Source organism: Hyaena hyaena, unplaced genomic scaffold (assembly GCF_003009895.1).
Source record: "Hyaena hyaena isolate Hyena2069 unplaced genomic scaffold, ASM300989v1 scaffold_18, whole genome shotgun sequence".
NCBI classification, from domain to species: Eukaryota; Metazoa; Chordata; class Mammalia; order Carnivora; family Hyaenidae; genus Hyaena; species Hyaena hyaena.
The window spans coordinates 4,711,194-4,733,803 of NW_024080649.1; the positions used below are offsets into that span (position 1 = coordinate 4,711,194).

The window sequence follows — 22,610 nt, forward strand, 5'->3', positions numbered from 1 at the left end:
GGACCCTCCCTCCCGGGGAGGGGCGACCGCCAGCCCCCGCCGCCGCCGCCACCATGAGCCCCCCTCGCCTGCCTGCGGCCCCCCTGCAACTAGCCAGAGCCACCTCGGAGTCCCGGGGGCGGCGGGAGGTGGGGAGAATGCCGCCCGGGGTGGGTAAGTTCGGGGCTCCGGTGCCGCTGGAATTTCCCATTGTCGAGCGCGCCGCGGCCCCCGGACCTGCGAGTGCCTCCTCCCTCCGGAGGTGTACGGAGCCTTTGTGTGCCAGGTGAGTGGAGCCTCCCTCCCCAGCCGGCCAGCCCGCCTGGTTCGCACCGCTGGCCTAGAGCGGCAGGCAGGTGCTGCAAGTCTTGGCTGAACTTCCCATTCTCTTGGGGCATGTGGGGGAAGGGCAGGCTGGATGCACTTGAACTCGTAGATTCCCATTGGAACCTACCTGGGATGAGAGTGTCTAAATTCTGCTGGTATAGAGTGAAGCCCTTTCTCTTCCCATCTTTCCTCCTCTCTCCCTCCCTTCTTCCTTATTTTGCTTTTGGATTAGTTCCTGCCTTCCGAATACTTGTGGTGCTAGTGTCTTTTAAAAGTTTGGGTTCCTCCGTCTTAAAATACGCCCTTTTCAAGCATAAGAGAAGTCACTGGTCAGTTTGAAACAATGCGAAGAATGTGCTTATTGTGGAGTAATTAAAGGGAGAATCAGAGGTTTCAGTTGGAAGGCACCTTTGGAGATCCACTTGCCCACCCTCTAATTTTAGTTTGTTCGCACTCTGGAAAAACATTTACGTGGGGGAGAGGGGTGGAGGAGAGGGAGAGCTGTGATGTTTGTCCTGTTAAAGGAGAAAGATTACCCAAGTTAGGTCAATTGGGGGGGTGGGGGGAGTAATCACTGTAGACTTATAGAGGGAAAAGAACTTTCTGGAAAATGGTCTTTTCTCCTTTGGACATACCTGTATTATAAGAATACTAAAACACCTGGAGGGCAAAGACCATCACTCGTGCCTGGTGTATTATAGGAGTGCATTTCCTGGCTTAGTGGCCCACGGTCTATAAACTGGTTTAAATGAAACACACGAGCAGGTGAATCCAGGAGGGTCCTCACTGCTCCCACCCCCTGTTTGTGTCACTTAACAGGCTTGGAAGACTCTGAAAGCCACTGATAGATAAGCTTAGAGAGATTAGACAGCCTCACTTGGGCACAGGGAGGGAGAAGGCCTTTCCCCCTGGGGCTGGGGCCTGCTTCGTGGAATGTATACAGGCAAAGCAAGGAAAACATACTTAAGCCTTGAAGATAGATAGTGAGAAAGTTACACGTCATCTTATTTCATCCGATGCTTTGAGATCCTTGGAGACAAGTCACTAAATAAATAGAGTATAATTTAAAGCTTGCTCCTGCTAGCTGGGGAACTTTGTTACTTTGCCATCAAGCAGCAGGTGCGAGTGTGCAGAGTTAGCCCCTTGAGTCCCCTCATTCCTAAATTCAGGAGGTGTCAAACCTTCATGTTCTTTTAATGGCTGTGGTTTCTGGATAGGTTTCAAGGGGAAACCCTAAAAATCATGAGTTCCAGGAGGCTGGAACTCCACTTGGGCTGGAGAAGGAAGCCCAAGTGCTGGGGGAGAGACTGCGTTTGAGAGGAAAACAGACACCTTCCGAGGTAACCTGATTGAGAGAGGCCAAGGCCAGAACGTGGCCTGTTCCTAGTTTGCAGAATAGCCACTGGCGGCCTGAGATTCTGAATCCTTCTCTTTACCCAACCCAAACACAAAAAGCAATTAGGGGATAGAGGTGGGGTATGTGGGAGGTCAGGAGTCCACTGTTCTAAATAATTTAAGGGTTTCAGGAAACGAGTCATTGGAGAGAGGTGCGCACCTGGGTGTTTGCACACCTGTATTTTTGTGCATTCTATTTTGCAGAGACCCCGAAGGCCCCCTTTCAGGTGGTCTGTGGCTATGAAGGCCAAGAGAAACTTTTCCTCTCACCCGTCCTTAAATTACAGGACTAAGGAGATTGTCTGCACTTCGTTTCTAGCATGTGTGCAGAGAGCGTGTGAGTGCCTCTCAGAATGGGCTGGGGTCACACTTTGCTCTTTTATTTAATTGCCCAAGTGTTATTTAACAACACGGGGCAGAGGCAGAAGCAAGCACTTTTAAACTTTAAAATCAGCCCTTTTGGAATCACAAGGAATTAAATGACTTGGAGACCTTCTGTCTTTATGACATGGGTCACCTCCCTCTCCCAGCTCTTTTTTGAAATGGCTGCACTTTCTATGGGATAGAACTGCTGTTTTCCAGTTCTCCTGAAAACAGTTTTGATGGACAGGAAACTATTGAGAAATGCTTGGTAACTCTTCCAAAATTAAAAAAAAAAAAAATCTGAGCTGCTTTCCCAACCACCTGAAACTTTAATTTTGGTTTCTTCCCTTCCGTCTTTTATTTGTACAAATGAATACTCAGGGAAGGTGGAAAGGACCCAAATAAAACAGCACTCTCAGCAGGCCTCTGTTTGGCTCATCCCAACAGGAAAGTGAAGTGCCTCCCTTCTTGCTTCTTTGGGATCGGATTTAACTGCCGTGTAAACTCCGTGCCAATGGACTGCCCAGTGGCAAGGAGTTAGAATAAGCGAGATTTCAGTTTTCATCATTATGACTTTAAATGATGATTACTAGACACTCCCAGGACAGGCCTGGCTCACCTTGCATGGCCCAAAGGTTGTTAGTTCATTAGATAAATCTGTGATTGCCGAATGTTAGCAAAGTATTACCTGGGGCTAGTGATGATTTAGCTTGTTTTTTTCAGTTCTGATCACAAGCGGTATGCATGGAGTCCTTATTGTCACTATGTATTGTTGGACACTATTGGACAGTGGAGCCTTCTTTTTTTTTTTTTTTTTTTTTTTTTTATTTCTCAAGTGTGAGTATGAGACCTTGGAAATACTTGGGTCCAAAGTGGACCCTTACCTAAGAAATTAACTTGTATTGTAGATTTACAACAGCCTCATTAACATGAACACATAAATATTTAGGTGACTAAGCAGCATTTTGTAAAAGCGTAAGTAACTGCTCTCTCCCTAGAAGGGAAGGTGACTTGTTACACTCACTTTTTAGATATTCCAGTTTCCTTCTTAACCTGAAACGTTTAGCTTCATCTTACAGGGGAGACAACAGAGGTAGTGATTCTGGCCCGAAGAAACTTGAAGCTTCACCTCTCGCTTGCCAGTATTACAGGGATAATACACCTGACTCTGTAGCCTCCACAAATACAGTATGTGCTGTGGTTTGTACTCTCAGTTGTTATTCGAATGGTTGCTCTCTCTTAGCCTGCCCTATTTCTGTAATGCTTGGGCCTGTTGCCTACGCTGGTTCCCAAGGCTGGTGTAATTAACCAGGATGGGGGCGGTACCATATAAACACAACAGGAAGGCAGATTCCATTACAGTGAACTTCATAGGGGTATCCCAATGCTCTGGTATGAGAATTTGGTTGTAATGGTGATTGCCTGAAATCACAGCACCGCCCAGAACCATCATCCTCTGCCTGGGGATGCAGCTTCTAAAAGCTGCAGTCAAGGAAATCGGGACCCAGTTGTAATAAAATCCAGGCAAGGGAGTGCCTTTGCAGGAGCTAGTCTTAATCAGATTTTAAAGGATGCCTTTTCTGTCCAAAGTACAGCGTCCCAAGTCTGTAGGCCGCTCAAATTGAGAAATATACAGAAGCTGAGATTGAGTCAAATTGCCCCAAGAGAGGAACTGTGGCAGAAATCTTGGCTCGTTGGCAAGCCTCTTGCAAAGTCCAGATTAAGGAGAAAAAGTACAAAATCAACAACTGTCAGATTTCCTTTCTATATGATTTAATGTTGGCTGCTAGATTGTCACTTTGCACATGTTGGAAGAGAACAATCAGATGTTAGAGGGTCCCTTCCCCCAACATAGTAAATGACTCCTGTATGGACAGGAGCTGGGAAACTGACAGCAGCTTTGTGTGGAAACTTCACAAGCAGTGAGATAACTTGAATGGTGTGTGTGTGTGTGTGTGTGTGTGTGTGTGTGTGTGTGTTTCCTGGTTTTCATTCTTTGGGGCAGGGTTGGCTGGTGAGGAGGAGGCAGTGAGTGGTCTCCCAGTGATGGGTGTGTTTCTAGAGAGTTCTTTGCCCACGGAAGGTGCCTTTGATTCTTACTTACAACTTTTAAAGATGGTTTCTTTTTCATTGATGTTTCTTCTCTTTCACTGTTAATTGCTTGGAGTTTCTTGCTTTTGCAAGGATAAGGGTGTGAATAAAAATGGGAAAAGAGAGAGAGTTTGCTAGGTGACAAATTTGGCTTCATTTCAGAGTAAGACTTCTGTTTTGTTGGTTGTAACCCCAGACAGGGCCTCTTAGCAAAATGCCTGGGCTTAATCTGCCTTTTGGGTGAGCCCTTCTCCCTTCCCATGGGAGGGCCATCACGCAGTCATGTCAACACGAGGATTAATGCATGGGGGTTTTGGTGCACCGTTCCAGAGAGGCCTCAGCCGGCCTCCTGTGTCCTGGGGGTGGGGAATGGAGAGCTTACGTGGTGCAGCTGTTCGTGCTTTGAATTTTGTGCCACCTCCAAGGTTTCCCCATCCTCTTCTCTACCTGAAGTGGGATTGAGGCTTCCGGAGAAGGGAGGAGTGGATGGACAAACATGGACTCCCCTCCCACTCCCTGCTCTCTCTGGGTGTTGCTGGTTTGGGACCAAAGCCATCGGAAACCTCTTTGCAGACCACTCTTGGTGAAGATGGGGAGGGGCCAGCATCCCTCTCCCCTTCTCTTCTGCTAATCACATAATGGCCTTAAAGGCTTTCTGAAATGATTATCTTGTCTTTAATTTTAAGTGGCTCTTTTGGGGCAACATTTGGGAGTTTATGGAGTATCTTCAGTCATCTGTACGGAGACTCTGAACTGGGAAAACTGGCTCCGTTGGACTCTGTGAAAAGACAGTGGAATTTTCATCTGCTGCCGATTTCACGCACTGTCCTGAAAGTGATTTTGGCCACAAACCTTTGATCTGGGAGTGAGACAGCCCCCACCTCACGCTTCTGGGGGCAGCAGTTGGCGATTGCTCAGACCTCCCTGCTCTGTGTATGTGAGAAAGTGTGTGCTGGTGTTAACGTGTGTGTGTGTGTGTGTGTGTGTGTGTGTGTGTGTGTGTGTATGAGCAATAGCCAAAGAGAAGGGCTGAGTAGTGGGGTGACTAGGGGCTAAGGCATGGTGAGGGCTTGTAGACTAGGAGGGCACAGTGTGTAGACTTGCTGAGGGGTAAGAAGGGTTGAACAACTTGGAGATTTCGGTAGGAGGGGGGATGGACAAAAACAATTCTTCTGGTTTCTTGGTTGTGCCCAATTTCATCCAGGAATGTGCCTGGAGAAAAATGTTTCTGAGTGTGTTGGTTGAGCTAGATTTTGAATGAGGGCTGTAGCCTGTGCATGTCTCTGTTGTGGGCTCTGCATTTCAGTATGAAACTTGCAGTTGACAGGCAGCTGTACGCCTTCTCACTCGAATCTCCTTAGTGGAGAGGCTGGAGCCAGATTAGCTCAGGGAAGAAAAGACCAAGGGGCTTAATTTGATATTCGATTTCAGCCCTGCAGCCCCCCCCCCCAGTCATATAAGTGCCTGTTCAAATATGGAAGTCTCCCTTCAGTGTATAAAAAGCTCTTTTCAAAAGAGTTTTGACTCCTGTAAGTCTTTAAAAAGTACATATGTGTAGACGTGAACTTACTTGCTTCCCACACTTAACGGTCTCTGAGTGACCTGTTTTGGACAACTTCGTCTTCCTGACATTTGTGTCCAGTGAAAATGTGCTAAAAAACACATGTGTGCTTTTTTTCTCCTTCTCAGCAACTTTTCCTTCTTCTTCTTCTTTTTTCCCCTTTTAAACAGTTTTTCTTAACTGCTCAAGAAACAGTGCAAGCCTCTTCCACCATTTCAGGCCCTGCTTCCTAAAATGCTCTTTGGCTCAGGGCCTTGGTTCTTAATGTACATTTGGCTTGTAGGGGGAGTGGTTTTTGCTTCCTTGTAACAGCTCTGTATTTCTCCGTGGGACATCTGCATCTTTGCTAAAGCGTCAAGTCAACTTTTGGACACTTAAGAAGCCTGGATTCAGTGTGTATTAGGAGGTTGATCTCATTGCTGAAATGACTTTAAAAAAAATTTTTTTTAATGTTTTATTTACTTCTGAGAGAGAGAGACAGCATCAGAAGGGGAGGGTCAGAGAGAGAGGGAGAAATAGAATCTGAAACAGGCTCCAGGCTCTCAGCTAGCTGTCAGCACAGAGCCTGACGTGGGGCTCAAACCCACGAACCGTGAGATCATGACCTGAGCCGAAGTTGGACACTTAACCGACTGAACCACCCACGCGCCCCAGAAATGACTATTTTTTAAATATCACCTCTGTCCTGGCAGATTCTTGAATGATGTCACTTTCATATTTGATACACAGTTATTGCCAGGGGACAGGCGTTGATAAAGACTTTCTATCTGTATCCCTGACTGTACAAACACTTGTTACCTGGGCCGAACTGGCTTACTTTTAAAATGGAGTTCCAGGCAGAGAATGGCAGTAGCGAAAATAACAGGGGTTTCCTGCTCCCACCCCCCAGTGTTTTCAAAGAAGAAGTTGAGGCTGGTTTTTCCTCCTAAAGTTATGAAGCCCAGAGGTAGAGGTGTCTTTAGGGAAAGCGGAGAACTCCTACATTTTGGGAAAGGACAGTCCGTTTATTTTGCCCTTGCTGGGCAAGCTGTAACAGTTGTCCAGACAGAGGAGAAATTGGCTGATAGAGGAAATCCTGGTGCAGACTCCCAAGTGTCTGCTTCGGGGGAGGTGTGCTCTTCCTCACTGGTGCAGAGAATTCTAAAATAAAACTGGGGAGACATCAGTTTAGGACAAGAGAGTGGCTTATGAATCAGCCCTTAAAATGGGCATTCTGGTGTTCACACTCAGTGTTGTGGGAGAAGCAGAGATGAACCTGCTTTTTTGGGAAGCTGGCTCTTATTCATCTCTCTACTTGAGCCCAGACCCTGCTGCTGGGGTCATAGGCCTGAGGCCCAGTTCTGGTCCGGCCCCACTCTGTGACTATAGACCCATCACGTAAGCTTTCTGAGCCTTACCTCTTTCATCTGTAAAATGGGCACAAGACACACTTCCCATTTTTAGTGCAGAGTCGATTCAGCCGAAAACAGGCTTCACAGCACTCAGCATATTGAGTAGCCTCTCCACAAATGATAGTTCCCATCCCCACATCCTTTTCCTTTGTATTTTTTTTGTTGCTTCTGCTGGCCTCTGCCACCTTTTGTTTCCCAGCACCCAGGAAGGAATAAACTCAAAGGTCCAGCGTTCCTTCGGCTCTGCCCTTATGGACTGGGAATAAGGCCAATTCTTTTTGACATCCTGCAACTAACTGCGTTGAGGAGTGAAACAGACACAGTGTCCTCATCCTCCCTGGCCCTCCCCTCACGTGCCCCCCACCCTGCCCCCTGAAGCTGGCAGGCGGCCGTCTAAGTGAGCAACCCACTCAATGACCCACCTAGAGAGGCCTTCCCGGGCTGGCTTGTATATGCTAATAGGCCTGACTTGTCCTGGCTTGTTTGTAGTGATTTGTGGAGGCATTTATATGCAAATACTATCAACTTGCTGAGTTAATTATCATGTGCCTCCCCCCCACCCCCCCTTCCTGCTATGCCTCCCAGCCTGGCTCTGCGAAAGGGGCTGTTCTCATTCATCCCTGCTCTCTTCCTGTCTCAGCCTCCTCCGTCCTTTGCCCAGTTCCCTTCCTGTCCCTGCAGGCCTGGTCACAGCTCCTTGCTGCCCTGTCGCCCATCCCTGGAACCTCTGTAGTCAAGGGCGGGCATGCAGGTGGCTGGCCCAGTCGGCAGCCTCCGTGAATGGTGTCCCTTTGCATGCAGGGCAGTCTGGTTTACGTTGCTCTGAGCCTTATTTTTTTATTTCTTATTTTTTAAAGTTTATTTATTTATTTTTAGAGAGACAGAGATAGCACGAGTGGGGGAAGGGTAGGGACAGACAGGGAGAGAGAATCCCAAGCAGGCTCCAAGCTGTGAGCGTAAAGACCGACTCGAGGCTCAAACCCACAAAACCACGAGACCGTGACCTGAGCCAAAAACCAAGAGTCAGATGCTTAACCGAGTGAGCCACCCAGGCGCCCCTGCTCCGAGCTTTAAACCCCGTTTTTTACCCACTAGCTAGAAAAAAAGAGCTACCCAGACCTCTCAACCCTTGACTCAGTCCTCAGTCTGGTGAGAGAGTGACTGTTGTTTTAACATTATTATTATTATCTTTTTCATTTGCCCACCTTGTTGATACCACTCAATTTTGTTACCACTTCCGGGCCTGCAGAGAAACCATTTTGCGAAGGAATGTTCCCTCCAGACCTCTGCCCCTGGAAATCTGAATATTGAAATGTGCTTGAGTTGACCTCAGTTCTGGTTGCTTCCTGCTTGTATGTGGGCGGTGTTGACACTTGGGATTGGCTCATTCTTTGTTGGGCGAGCTGTCCCTGACTTCTCCTGGCTGGTATCATACTCATTCCTACCAGCAAACAAAAATGTCTACAGGAATTGCCCACCGTGTGTTGGGAAGGCAGAATCACCCCAGGTTGAGAACCACTGGGACAGAGATTGCATTCGTTTCTCTTGGATAACAAGATGGCGGATTCTGGCTTCCTACTCCAAGGTAGACATGTTGACCAGCCTCTGAGCTTGGGCTTTGACCCAGTGGATGTCAGATGTTCCCATTTGCTTTATTTTATGGTCTTCTCAGCTTTTAAAAATTAAGACCCTTTCATTCTAGGGGTTGGTAATGGGTTCGTGTTTGAGGCTCTGTCATTTTTGTCCTGTTGAGTGCTGTCCTGCAGAAATAGAACTCAAGCCCTATTGATAGTTGTACATTTTCTACTAGTGGCATTAAGAAAAAGTAAAAAGAAGGGAACCTTGGTGGCTCAGTTGGTTAAGCTTCCAACTTTGGCTCAGGTCATGATCTCACGGCTCATGAGTTTGAGCCCCGTATCGGGCTCTGTGCTGACAGCTCAGAGCCTGGAGCCTGCTTTGGATTCTGTGTCTCTACCTCTCTTGACCCCTTTCCTGTTCATATTCTCTCTCTCTCTCTTTGTCTCCCTCTCTCTCTCTCTCTCTTTCACACACCCATACACAAATAAATGTTAAAAAAAAAAAAGTAAAAAGCAGGCGGAATTAAGTTTAAAATATATTTTATGGGATACACAGTATCGCCATGATCTCCTTGTTTCAGCAGTTGGGACTCACCATATTTCCAGTGCTCAGGAGGGAGTCCTGTGTGGCTAGAAGCTCTGCTATTGGACAGCTCAGCAATGGTCGTGGCCACCATATTGGACAGCTCAGCAATATCTAGGATGATTGCAGCCGTTTTTAGCCCTGAAATCAAGCCATTTTCTGTTGAGTCTGGGAGAAAGTTTTTTTTTCTTCTTCCTACAAAAAAAAAAAAAGGCTTTATGTTTATTCTCTGAAAAAGTAGGGCCTTGACTGAACAGCTGTAGCCAGGGAGCTGGGCCTCTAATCTCTGGGGGAAGCTCCCTCAGCCTCCGTGGAGGAGGCCCTCTAGGCAGTACCCTGGGCCCTGTAAGGAGGGTAAATATTCCGAGGCCTCAATGTACTCTCTCACACCGCACAGACTAATGGTTTGGGTTAATTTTGTGTACAAGGTCCCTTTTGTTGGAGAAGGGGGTGAAAGTCCGCAGCTGTGACCGGAAACAGGGCAAGGGCCTACTGGGATGACCTTGTTTTGGAAAGTCTAATGGAACCCTAATGGCAGAGATCTAAGACGGGTGATGTATGTGTGTGTTTGACTGGGCCTGGAGATAAGGTGAAGAGTATTTTAAAAGTTACTTTAGTGCAACCTCCCAGATAATCTAGGCCTGGGGCCAGTTAGAATTTATGGTGAGCTGGTAGTCAGGCCTGTGTGTTGGCCTCGTTTTATCTTTTGAGTCCAGGCTGTCGCTTAACTGGTGGTGCTCTGTTTGTTTATCATTTTTTTTTTTTGGAGGGGTCCTGTGGGGGCTGATCAGATTTTTCAGTGAAGCATAGGGACATGTTATAAGGCACCAAGAGCTGTGTGTATTTCTGCTGCTGAGTGCCCTGGGACGCCTCATCCCTAGCTGTCCCTAATAATACCGGCTGCTGGGGTGTTGCCCCGTAGAGTCTCCAGAAGCCTGGCCTGCAGGGCCACACCTCCCACAGTGGCACAAGCCTGCCAAAAGTGCGAGCTGGGGAGGTGTGGAGGCCTTAATATAGCTCCAACCCCTAGGTTTCTTTCATCTCTGAGGTCAGCCTTTTCCTGTTGCCTCTCCAGTTAGTGAAACAGCGTCTCTGGGCTGCCCGGCACACCCAGCACACTTTCCTACTAGGCAGGACAGCTGTGTGGTGTATGTGTGTGTGTGTGGGCGGGGGGGGGGAGGTTGGGATGAATAGTGGTAATCGTCTGTCACCCGTGGCATCCTTGCGGCCCTACGTTGAGGCTTTCCCTAAACACCGCCCTTCTTCCGGCTTAAAGAGATCCTGAAGTTTACAAAGTCACCACGATTTGATTGATGCGTTTGAACAGCGACGGGATGCTCACCTTCCTACCCCAGTATTCCCTAGGAAGCACCTGCACCACAGAATACTCCCCAGCTTTGTTCTTCAGCTCCCGGGGACTTTGCTTTTAAGAATACATTTTATAACCGGGTGGTGGCATTCGGCTGTTGTTAAATGGTTTCTTATTTGCATTTTGACAAGATACAGTTTTTTTTGGAGGGGTGTCTTTTCTTGAGGGGCAGTAAAGGATAAAATGGGGAGTTTTTCTGAGTTTTGGACTTTAGGTCTTCAAAAATAACTTCTTTATTGATAGATGGGAGTAGGTTTACAGATACCTCTTTTTTTCTTGTTTTGAGAGTAGGGGATGTGGTTTAAGGCTCCTCAGACTTTTCACTTTACCTATCCCGTAAGACACTGCCATCTGCTTTTAAAAAATTTATTTTTTCATTTTAAATCCTCAAAGACAAAGGGACCTGGAAGCTCAGACCTGTCCTGCCACATTCCTGAGTAATTTGGTTTTGATTAACCCAAGGAGAAAAGTTGGTTTCTCCTAGCGACCGAGGGGATCAAAGCACAAGGAGGGGGGGCAGTTCCCCTAATACACGTAGTCCCCCTCCCTCCCGCCTCCTGCCGCCCGCTCCCCCTCCCTGGCCTTTTCAGCCTCCCCCTCTTTAGAAAGCCTGAGCAGGAGTTATTTCCACTCTCTGACTCTCACAGAGGTGGAAGTGTATCATAGAGCTTTGGATGGACAGACCAGGGAGAACTCCCCCCCCCCATTCCTTTCTTCCTAAACTCCTTTTCCCCCCACAAAGCTGCAAAGCACATTCCTGTGCTAATCCTGCTGCTGAAGGAATGCAAATGGCTGTAATTGTGTGCCCCAGGACGGGCCTTCCGCGTCTGTGCTGCTTTTCTTCTTTGTGGAGGTGGCTGAAAAGTTCATTTACATGGAGAAATGAGACTGGCCTGTGATCCCTAGTGGTGGGCCGGGCACTTTCTAATAGGAAAGGGGCCGTGTCTCTGTTCTCTGTTCCTCCTCTTCCTCCTCTCCCCATTTTAAATTGTGTGTATATTGGGGGGTGGGGGGATGTAGGTACTAGGCTCCTGCTGGGCATATTTTATGGGGAGGGCAACTAGAAGGGCGACTTTGCTCTTGACAGTAAGAAATCAAGCTGGAGTATCAGGCAGGGCTTGGGGTAAGCAGTCCTTGTACTACAGCACAACAAACAACTTCTCATTTTTTATTTTTATTATTTAAAAAATTTTTTAATGTTTTATTTATTTCTAGGGGAGAGAGAGAGAGAGAGAAAGAGAGAGAGAGAGACAGTGTGAGCAGGGGAGGGTCAGAGAGAGAGGGAGTCACAGAGTCACAGGCTGAAACAGGCTCCAGGCTCTGAGCTGGCAGTCAGCACAGAGCCCGACGCGGGGCTCGAACCCACGAACCGCGAGATCATGCCCTAAGCGAAGAGTCGGACGCTTAACCGACTGAGCCACCCAGGCGCCCCAAGTTCTCATTTTTTAAAGCACGCTTTTGGTCTCAGAGGTAAATTGATGGTCTTTTGGAAGAGATGCACCATGCCACTGACCTTGTCTCCCTTCTCATTCACACCTGACCTTCCACCTTTCCCCCCCTCTACTGGCAGTCTGGCAGTTGGTTATTTGGATACTAAGAATCTTTCGGGGCAATTAGAAGTTTCACTTTGAGAGTCAGTACATTGTAGCTTTAGGGGAATGTTCAAAATAGACCAAAATCATCTGTCTCAGTCATATTCAATTACAGTGAGCTCTTGGCTGAATCTGAAGTTGAAAGGCTGGCTGTGGTTCTAGAACAGCACTGTTCTAGATAGAAACACAGTAGGAGTCACATAAGTAATTTCAGTTTTTCCAGTAGCTACATTTAAAAATAAAATAGAAAGTAACTGTTAAAATTGTGTTATTCTATTTTTTAATTTTAAAAAATTTTTGTTTTATTTCTGAGAGAGAGAGAGAGAGAGAGAGAGAGAGAGAGAGAGAATGAATGAATGAGTAGAGGAGGGTTGGAGAGAGAGAGATACAGAATCTGAAACAGTCTCCAGGCTCTTAGCCAGCTGTCAGCACAGAGCCTGACATGGGTCTCGAACCCAGGAACCGTGAGATAATGACCTGAGCCGAAGTCGGAGGCTTAACCAACTGAGCCACCCAGGCATTCCGATTGTGTTATTTTATTTAGCTCGGTATACCTGAAATGTTGTCATTTTAACATGATCAACGTGGGGGGCCTGGCTGGCTTAGTTGGTAGAGTGTGCGACTCTTGAACTTGGGCTTGTAAATTTGAGTCCCATGTTGGGTGTAGAGATTACTTTAAAAAAAGAAAATGTATGATCAACATAAAGAAACCCATGAATGAGACATTCTGCATACTTAAATTCCTGCATGTGTTTTATACTTAAAGCACTTCTCAGTTAGCACTGGCCACATTTCATAGGCTCACAAGCCACAAGGTGGATACCTATTGAACCCGGGCAGGGCTAACATTAAAAGGATGCTGTCCTGGGCTTCTCGGAGGCATTTCATTGATAGAGCTGAGTCACCTATTGTCTCTTGTGACCAGCTGCTTCCGTTTACTGGAGTCCAGGGGTACGGGCTGAATCCACACACAGTTCCTTCTGCAGAAACTGCCTGGCTCCCCTGCCGCCCTCCCCTGACGTCAGTGTGATGCTTCTGGGCAAACATTTTGTAAATTGCTTCCCAGCATACAGGTGGGAAGTGGAGGTGTCCGCCTGGTGTTGAAGGCCTTCCCAAAGAATACCAGCAGTGGCAGCGAGGTGGGCCAGAGCCCGGTAGAAAGGGGGCGCAGCAGGAGGGCTTTCGTGGGGATGCGTTCTGGTGCATTGATTACAACACTCTTACTGCTTTGTACCTCATCCCCTCTTTATTGGTGAGATCACAGACTGGCAGGACTTCAGGGAGCTCTGGAAACCACCTGTTTCACCCTTTCCATGGTGGCTTCCTAGCTTGGGGTGGGACAGGGTGTGAATGTGGGACCTCGGCCTTGTGGGTGACCGGCACACTGTGCTCTCTGACGTCACACAGGCTGCCTGGTTAGTTTGCCTGATTGATGGAGCTGCTTGCTTGGAGGGCCCTTCCTTTCTGAGGTTCCAGTGCTGCCCCGTATGAGGTGTGGGAACTGTGCATCCCAGCCAGAGTGCATGTCTCCTTTCCCCCCCTAAGTGTTTATTTTGGATTTCTGATTTCTCACGTCATCTTTTTTTTTTTAACATTTTATGTATTTCTGAGAGAGACCGTGTGAGCAGGGCAGGGTTAGAGAGGGAGACACAGACTCTGAAACAGGCTCCAGGCTCTGAGTTAGCTGTCAGCACAGAGCCTGATGTGGGGCTCGAACCCACGAACTGTGAGATCATGATCTGAGCGGAAGTTGGACGCTTAACCGACTGAGTTACCCAGGCGCCCCTGTCACGTCCTCTTAATGCCATGCACAGAACCCTCTTTTCTCTAGTCTAGGGCCACTGAGCATCTCGAGGTTCGGGAGGAGAAAGGGAAGGACAGAATGATAAAGAAAAATCAGAAACCACCTTGCATGTGAGGATAAGGGATGTGATAGAGACAAGCCCCAGCCTAGACTTTGTGTGTATGTGTGTGTGTTTAGATAAGAACAGAGCTGGTTTTTTTAAAAAAATTATTTTATTTATTTGTTTGTTTATTCATTCGCTCATTCACTCATTCATTCACTCATTGATTCATTTACTCCATTTATTCATTCATTCACTCACTCACTCATTCATTCACTAGGCTACCCGCCCAGCATGGGACTTGAACTCACGACATAAGATCAAGAGTTGCCTGCTCTACCAACGGAACCAGCCAGGCACTCTTAGACTTTTTTTTTTTGTAATAATAGGCTGTTAATATTTTTCTCTTGTTCATGTAGAAAGTGACTTCTCAAAGCTAGCTGACTTACTTCCTCACATAAGTCTTAAAACAGCAAAACCTGGCTTCTCCTGCTAGAAAGAGCAGTGGTGAAGCGTGTCCCACAGAGGATGTGCCTTCTCTCCGAGCGGGGTTTTCTCACTATTGATCTTAGCATTCCGTAGTCGACACGTGTGATAAGAACAGTTTCCCTTCACCAGGGCTGTGCCCGGGGCACACGGCCAGCCTCTGCCGACTGCACAGCCTCCTGGGGGAGGACAGTGGGATTGGTGCCCCTGGTAAGCTGAGAGGCGGGTGTGGGTTTGGGGTTTTAGAGAGGGAGGTATCTGATTCCTTCCACAGGCAGGAAAAAAAAACTGGAAGTGTGAGGCTGAGTGGCCCCCGGCGCCGGCCTCTGCTGGGGACGAAGGAGCGCAGCTGTCTGACCCCGGGTGAAAAGTTCAAATCTGCATTTAAAAAGAGTGCCAGGACCCTCCCCCCCACCCCCCCTTCCCCAGTCAAGTTGAAACCGTTCGTGTTTTAGAGGCTCTGGTCGGGCCTTGCGCTGGGATATCCAGCAGCTCCTAGTTCCCGTCTGCCCTGACCCCGATGGTGCTAGAAGCCGGAGAGGGAGGGGGGCGGCTTCCCCTGGGACACACTTCTCGGACAACAATGGTTGCTGCACACCAGGCGCCCCCCGCCCCTCCTGGAAGGAGAGGGAAGTTTCTTCCGTCAGACAAGGGGCGTTTAACCCCTTTCTCCGCACGCTCTTGGCACGCCCTTTCCTCTTCCACTGTCCTCCCAAGGCTACTGCGGGCTGTGTGCAGGGGCTGGCAGGGCTCCAAGGGACACTGGGGGGGGGGAGGGGGAAAGTGATGTCTGGTGGCTGAGGGCCCCTCTCCACGGAGGGGATGCTCCCCGGTCTTGAGCTTGTGGTTTAAAATGCTGTGCAGGGCTTGTTTTGGCAGAGCCTGCCAGCCCCCTTCCCTCTGTGCCCTGTCCTGCTGTCCTGAGCTTTTCTCCAACCTTCCACGGCCTTGAATCAATCAAGATGAGCTGCGAGCGGGAGGGGGGGAGCTCAGGCTTGCAGGGGGGGGGGAGGAAGGGGGAGCGACATGTGGGGATAGGGTGGACAGGAGAGCCTGGCCTTCTCGTCTTCAGAAGTGACCTTGTTAGCCTTGTTCTCCCCCGCTCCAGTACCCCGCCCCCCCCCCCCAAGGCTGTATGGCCACAGTCCTGCCCGGAAGCCCCTCCACGCGGGCTGTGATTAGTTTACTTGAGCATTTAGGTGAATGTAAACAGTTCAGCCTCTCCGATTTTATATCCCTAAAGGGTCTGCATGTGAATACAAACGGGTATTAGGCCCCCGCGGTTTCAGTGACTTTCTCCACCCTCTCGCATTACTGACCGGCAGGTTAGAGACCTGCCCAGAGGAAGATACAGTCCTCTGCAAGCTCGGGGACTAGGGGCTGCCTCCTGTTCCTTTTCCGTTGGTTTTGGATGCGAGATTTAAAAAATGATGTTGGGAGGCTCCCACCAGTAGGACTGAAAGTTTAGGAGAGCAGCGAGGAAAGCTTCTCTGAAGGAAAAGTCTTGCTGTTTTCATCTCTTGTTCGGGCAGGAAGAGAAGTTTCCTATTACGTTCCCCTTATTTTGTCAAATGTACTTATGAATTTTGACTGTTGGGGTAAACTGCTGCTTTAGCACTGACCAGGTACTTTGTTTGATTTTTCCTGAATCCTTCTTCTTGTTTAAAGGATAATTAGGAGCTTCTCCTTTTGGATCTTCCTCCTCCTCCCTGTAAGAAGTGTGGTGAAGGATCTATTTGGTCAGCGTGACACATGTCATTGCTTTCTCCCTTACCAGGGTGGTTTGTATTTGTTTTATCCTCAGGGAAATAACAGGGACTCCGTCTTGAGGACCACACTGGGGGTCACTTTCTCCACAAGGTTCTAGAATGTACATTCTGTTAAGGGAGCTTTACATCCAGAGGACCATCGTGACGTGCAGGGGAAGGAGTGGCATATCCCCCCACCCCCACCCCCATCCCGACGCCATACATATGCCTTCTGGTTCATGCATTCAAGGCCCGGACAGTTCTTAATTTTCGCTGTGGTGGCTCTGAGTCCAGTCATGCCATCACAGGGGCATTTTAATTAGCAGTGCCTTAGTCATTAGTGAGTTATTGTTTTTGTCTGGAAACACTTAAGTACTGTTTACTTGATGTCTCAACGAAATGCAAAACAGCAATTAAGCAGAAATTTGTTGTATGAGGCAGGAACCAAAATGGATTGTCAAAAGCAGGTTGTGGTTCCTCCTAACTGAGTAAAAATCGCTTTTTCCCTTTGGCCTCCTGATAACTGGAATGCTCCACATCCCCTGTCCTCACAACCTGCCCCCTAGAGTTATCTGATAGAAATACTCGAGCTTTATATCTTACTGTGTCCTTCCTTCATTAGTGTGGGCATTTGCGTTTGGTGAAGTGTTAATGTTTACTTTTTTCTTCCCTGGGTTTTGTGTGTGTGTGTGTGTGTGTGTGTGTGTGTGTGTTTTGTTTGTTTTGTTGGGTTTTTTTGGTCTGCTACCTGTGATATTTCAAAACCCTCTCCAAGTGAACATGAAAACTCACGCATAGCTTTCCAGTTATAGAACTAGAACATGTTTTCTTTATGATTCTTGAGATCAGGTGCCATTGTTCGTCTGATAAAACCTTTGTGACCTCCTGAGAGTATGGAGACACTATTTTTACTTGAAATCTTGTATGGATTCATGAAAAAGAGGCACAGACTTTTAGGCTTCAGGGTCAGGGGGAGCTGGAGAGGCATCAGATTGCACAACATCACAACAAAAAGGTGTGTGTATGGGGGGGGGTGGTTATGTGCATGTGCACCGCCTGCAGTTCTGACAGGAATCCCAAGGAAGGAGCTGCTCCTTTGTTGAAACAAGCAAACGGCCCCTGTTTGGTGGGGTTCTCATCCACCAGAACGCCAGCCTTATGGATAATGGATCGCCGGAGAAGGCTGAGGGAGCTGTAGAAGTGGGGACAGGCGAACTCCGAATTCTGTTATGTCGGCCTCCTTTCCAGGAGACAGGTCTCTATAAAATTCTTCTCAGCAAGTTCGTCACTGGGGACCCCGGGTTCTCACTGCCCTGGGCTCTGGTCTTACGCTTCCTGTCTCTCTCTCTCTTTTTTTTCTCTTTTCCCTTCAAACAATATCTTCTGACTTCCAGATTTCTGATAAATTGATAAGAGGCAATGCGTGAGTCAATAGAGCTGTAGACACTTTGCCAATACAACCCCGGCTTTATTGATCTTCCAGTAAATTAAAGTCTTACTTAGAGGCTGCCGATATTTCTAATCTCCTGCCTCACCAATTACATCCTCCCAGCTACCTGGAAGGGGGCCTGGAGCCTTAGACCCTTTTGCTGTTGTTGCTCAAGTGGACAGCTGTCCTTCCGTGGGGTCGGGGGCATATGTCTTGCTTACCTGGTAGGAGAAAGGGGAGCGTGGAGGAAAATGAACCAGCTTAACTCCTTGCATGCAATCTGTTTTCATGCTACAGGCTCATTACTAAAAATTTCTGGAAAGCAAATCCCATCAAGGTGGTTGTGTACATTTTAAAGTGACTCTTAAGCCTTGGGTTTGCTCTGAGTTCGGAGGTCAAGTTGAGAGTAGCTGCTATTGGAGATTACTCTGGCATATCATTCTCTTAATTTTTCTTTTTTCATTTAGAATTATTTTATTATTTTTAAAAGTAATCTCTACACCCAGCATGGGGCTTGAACTCACAACCCTGAGATCAGGAGTAGCATGCTCTTCTGACTGAGCCAGCCAGGCACCCCATCTGTCTCTCAGTTTGAAAAATTGTTGGTAGTCTTTCTCTTGCACTGGGAGAGTATGGGAGGCTTTTTATTTTTTTTTTTTAAGTGTTCGTCACTTAAAAAAATTTCTTGAGAGTTGGTGGAAAGGAAGAGAACAGAGGGGGTGCCCAAGGTAGGAAAGACTGGAGGCATGCACATGTGTTTGCTGCTTTTTGAGGGTTTGTTTTGTCATTTTGCATTCTTATTGGCGCAGAGGAAAGAGAAAGAGAATCCATTTCGTTGTCTGTTGTAACGTTTGCCCGTGGTGCCTCCACTGTCCCTTCTGTCTCTGCCCATTGCTCAGTTGTTTGAAGTTCAGTCACAGTAACCACCGTTTAAAGATGCCCCTGCAGGAACTGTGAGGCTCACAGAGTTCTCTACCAGGATGCCCACTTTGTGCCATGGCGGTCTGGGCAGATCCTTCGTCTGATAAGCTCCTTTCAAGTCCCGTTTCTGTGGTTAGCTTTGAGAAGAAATCTCCAGATGAATGCTGTGTTCTCTCTAATCCTCTAGAGCAAAAAATCAATGGGAGGGATAATTCTTCCTCTTGTCTAACACACACTTCTCGCGTGTTTCTATCTTGAGCGGCACTCAAGGTGTTTTTTTTTTTTAAGTAGGCTCCACCCCCCATATGGGGCATGATCTCACCCTGACCCTGAAATTAGGACTTGTGTGCTTTACGGACTGAGCCGGGCGGGTGCCCCTCAAAAGTTTTCTGAATGAAAAATGCAATCCTGGAGTTCCCTGCTTCTCCAGCATTCTGAGAAAGGAAGCATTGAGAAGTGCCTGTGCCCCCATTACTAGAAAGAACCGTGTAGGTCTCGTGACCTGGGAGTATTACTAGTCTTCCTCCGTCTTCTCCCTCTCCTTACCTGTCAAGTGGGAGAGGTTGATGGTGAGCTGGGGCCAGGTAACGTGGGAAGCTTGCCAGGGGGCTCATCACCTGGCTCGGTTATGAAGGGAATGGAAGGTTCATGGGGGCCCAAGACTAGGTGTGAGGCTTTGAACGACCTCCCCTTCTTAGCCAAGGTCTTGCAGAGCTGCAAGTGGGCGGCTAAGATGGCGGCGTGCCTGAGGCAGTGAAGGAAAGCTGCTTCCGGATGGGTTAGGTCTCCTTGCATCTGGCCCGGAGACCGCCTCTCCAGGCTTTCCTTGGCTCCCTTGGGCTGAGTGAGTGAAGGAGATGTTAGACAAGGAGAAACCCCAGGAGGCTGGGATTGACTTTCCCCTTTGTTTGGATTGCATTGTGTTGTAGGAGGTGTTTAAATCTTGTTCACACCTGTCGAGGCTGAGGCCTGGCTTTGAGAGCAGTTTGTAACAAGACTTCTGTTGTTGTTGTCGAAAACGTTTCTAGCTCACAACAGAGGAACTTTATTGTAGCAACTTGTTAATGTTCAATTAGGCAAATTCTGGGCGCCCCAGGGCAGTGGAAGGGCGTGCTGACTTTTCCTGGCTGCCCCTGCCCCAGTTCGCAGGGACGGGGGAGGGAGGAGCAGGTCTGTCCACCGGCTCCTCCGGGGGCAATAGGTGGGCTCTCCGTTGAGGGCTAGAGCCCCTCTGAGCCGTGGGTCGTTGCTGAGGGCGCAGATGGCAGGCCTGATGCTAGCCTGGCCCAGCTGGGCGCCTTCCCTGTAGCAGCCTCTTCCCCCGTGCGTTGGCACTTGCTGGCTCTCCACCAGTGGGTGGGGCGCGGGCTGAACCTCATTCATAGTTTTCCTGTGGGTTGGGAGGAGGAGGGGAGGACCCCAAAACCACTGTGTGGCAACTTCAGCATCACACTGCTCTGGGCCCTGGAGCCCTCTTATCTCTGGGAATCTGAGTCTGACTGGCCACACCTGAGTATGTTCTCTGGCCTTCCTTCCGGCATGATTCTTCTAGAATGACTGTCCAGTACGTCGATGGACAGTGTTTTCCACCTTCTGGTGGACTGAGGTCTTGTTGCTGTGGAAAGGGAAAACAGGAAGCTCATTTCTCTAAAAGATTTGACTCGGAGGTGCTTTCATTCTGCCACATGAACATGTTTGGCTAACAGTTATCTTCTCATGGTTTGAAAAAGGGGTGGGGGGCGAAGGAGGAATTGGAGCTGTGCTTTAAAAGAGAAAAAGAAGGAGAAGCTCAGGACGGCCAGTCCCCAAATGTCCTCCCCTGGCCCACTGTCAAGGTGCATGTGGGACCCGTAGCCGAAAGGCAGCGGGAAGTGGTATTCCCCTCCCCACCGTCTCCAGGAACCTTCTGTCCTGGCAAGGCCTGGCTGTAAAATATTGCCCCCCGTGGCAGCCTCGCTCCATAGTGTTGAGCGATGAGGAGTGCGGGGCACCCGGCAGTGTATTAAACACTAGTTGAGCACAGGAGGGGCAGTATATCACCGGAGAGAGATAAGCAAAGTTCTCTGATAGTGGATCAATAAAGGTTAGTGACATCATATCTCAAAGTGAGGGAACCTGCTTTCTGCACAGCCATTTATCAGATCACAGCCCTGGAAGGGCATTAACCCCTTTCTGGCCAGATTATTTTTTTAAAAACCACCTACCAAAACTTCTCGGTGAGGGAGGGGCAAGTCGTCATGGCCCCCAATATCATGGCTCTGTTGGAGGAATCTTCCTGTGCTGGTTTTGAGAATGCCTTTTGCAGTCAGCATGTTAACCCAGCGGTGGCTGGGGCATGCCCCACGTGTTTATGGAAAGTTTCTTAACTTTGAAATTTGTGCAAACATCTCCTAAAAAGCCAGCATTTCTAACTGAAGTCCTGATGGTGCCAGTGTGTTATGGGTGTGCAGTGCTGTTGCTCTTGGACATTGGAGGCTGGGTTTGATGGCAAGCAGTGGGGCTGGACTAGATGATTAAACTTGCAGTAAGCCAAAGAATGGGCCTGATTTGTCTTTTTTGGCCTTGTGGTACTCTGGGGGATGTTTACAGGTCCCCCAGTGGAATGGCATTGGCAGACTGCAGCCCGTAGGCCTGTTTTTGTATGGCCTGTGAGCTAAGAATGGTTTTTGCATTTTTAAATGGTGGTGGTGGTGAGGAATCAAAAGAAGAACGAATGATATTTTGTGACAGAAAAATATGTGAAAATCTTGTTTGTGTCCATACGTATGGTTTTATTGGAAAACGGCCAGGCTTGTTTGTGTACGTGTGGTCCATGGCAACTTCCAACAGTGGCAGAGCTGAGTCGTGGCCACTGAGACTGTGTGGGTGGCAAAGCCCCAAAAATTTACCTGCCTCTTTGGAGGAAACGTTTGCCAGCCCCTAGTCTAGCTTCTTATCGCAAATCCATTGCTGGGCGCCTGGGTGGCTCAGTCAGTTCAGCGTCCGACTCTTTTTTTTTTTTTTATAGATTTATTTATTTTTGAGAGACCGAGTAGGAGTGGGGGTGGGGAGCAGAGAGAGAAGTAGACACGGAATACAAAGTAGGCTCCAGGCTCTGAGCTGTCAGCACAGAGCCCAGCATGGGGCTTGAACCCACGAACTGCAAGATCATGACCTGAGTTGAAGCTGGACACTCAACCGACTGAGCCACCCAGATGCCCCAAGCATCTGACTCTTGATTTCCTCTCAGGTTATGATCTCAGGATTTGTGAGTTCCAGCCCTGCATCAGGATCTGTGCTGACAGTGCAGAGCCTGCTCGGGATTCTGTCTCTCCCTCTCTCTGTTCTTGCCCCACTTGTGAGTGCTCTCTCTTTCTCAAAGTAAATAAATTTAAAAATTTAATTCAAACCTGCTAACTAGCTGTGTAACCTTGGATAAGTCACTTTTCTCTTTGTCACTGGTCTGTGTAATGAAATCTGTCCCTTGCCTACTCCAGGGTGTTCTGAAAATCAAGTGATGGTGGATGAAAGATGGGTTTCCAGAAAGGCTGATGTTTGCACAGTGCTTATGATTAAATCAGCAGACCCTCCAGTATGTAAGTCCATCTGGGGCAGGCAGGGCCTAGGGATCTTCCCCCTAGAAACCTGGTGCCCAACGCGATCACTGAAGCTTTCCAAGGGCTGTGCACCTTGTCTCCTTCCTGTGTCAGGCTGGGTGAAGTTTGAGTTTCTTTGACTCTCTGAAAACTAGAAGGCATGCATCTTCCCAGAGTGAGTATCTTTTGCTTTGTAAGGGGACATCAATTGTCCTCCATGACTGCTGAGATATTTATTCTTAAAGAGTTGGATCACTTTTCTTTCCTTCCCAATTGGTGATTTATAGATGGAGAGTCCGGGCCTTTTCCTTGACTGTTTATCATTTTGGTTGGGCCTTGACAATATGCTGGCGGGGATGTTCACATTGGCCAGGGTGTT

General features: G+C 48.3%; 1 protein-coding gene across 1 annotated transcript in view; it reads left to right on the forward strand.

Annotated features, from left to right (window-relative positions):
- The first annotated feature begins 229 nt into the window (after positions 1–229).
- The window catches only part of ZFHX3 (zinc finger homeobox 3), a 238,732-nt gene continuing 216,351 nt past the window's right edge, over positions 230–22,610 (forward strand). Inside the window, exon 1 of the mRNA XM_039222154.1 lies at positions 230–265. The gene's annotated coding sequence lies outside the window, so the exon portion shown is untranslated. The remainder of the gene's footprint in view (positions 266–22,610) is intronic.